We start from the raw sequence: 1,105 nt of genomic DNA on the forward strand, positions 1-1,105 counted from the left end.
CATATAGAGCAGTTGCCTTGGTGATTGCTCCTTTTAGATTGGTCCACTGCTGATCCACATCTCTTTCATTCTCCCATCCTTTAGTTCTTCCTCCAGGTACTTCCCCATTTCCTCAAAGTCTGTGTTTTTGAACTGTAAAACTCGGGTCTTTGTGGTTCTTTTCCCTATTCTTTTAGTGATATTAAACCATATCGTTTGATGATCACTGGTGCTGAGGTGGGTGCCCACCTGGACATCGGAGACATTATCTCCATTAGTGAGCACTAAGTCGAGTATAGCTCCTTCTCTCGTGGGTTCCAACACCATTTGTTTGAACAAAGTTACTTGCATGGCATCCACTATCGCTCTATTTTTAGTTTCTGCAGATGGGATTTTCCAGTCTACATCTGGCATATTAAAGTCACCCACGATCACCACTTCTCCCTTCTTACCTATCTTATGGATGTCTTCAACCAGATCTCTGTCCAGCTCTTCCTTTTGGTTTGGAGGCCTGTAAACCACTCCAATATAAATGGATGCTCCGTCATCTTTTTTTAGGTCGACCCATAGTGCTTCTTCCTTGCCCCAACTTCCTTGCAGCTCAGATGCTTGGATGTTGTTTCTGACATAAAGAGCCACACCTCCCCCTTTTCTATCCACTCTGTCCTTCCTTAACAAGTTATAGCCTGGTATTGTTGTATCCCATTCATGAGATTCTGTGAACCATGTCTCTGTGATAGCAACAATGTCCAATTCTGCCTCTGTCATTAGGGCCTGTAGATCTGGGATTTTATTTCCCAAACTATGAGCATTTGTGGTCATAGCCTTCCAGGTACTCTCTTTAAGGTTATTGCTTTTCCTGGACTCCTTATGAGACTTTAGTTGAGATTTGTTATTCCCTTCACTCTTTCCTTTTGCAGTTGTGCCACTGTTGACAGAGTTATCCATCTCAATTAGATTTTTCTTTTGGTTATGGAACTTGATATTCTGCATGCATTGTGTTTTTTTTCTCTTTTCTGGTAACACTTCAATGTTTTTTTCAAGAACGTCATTAGTTTTTAATATAGAGAAGGCTTTTTGTTCTTTTTGCATTTGGTACATTGTGTGTCTCCTCATCACAGGTCTA

The sequence above is a fragment of the Rhinatrema bivittatum genome, chromosome 19 (genome assembly GCF_901001135.1).
Source record: "Rhinatrema bivittatum chromosome 19, aRhiBiv1.1, whole genome shotgun sequence".
Classification (NCBI taxonomy): domain Eukaryota; kingdom Metazoa; phylum Chordata; class Amphibia; order Gymnophiona; family Rhinatrematidae; genus Rhinatrema; species Rhinatrema bivittatum.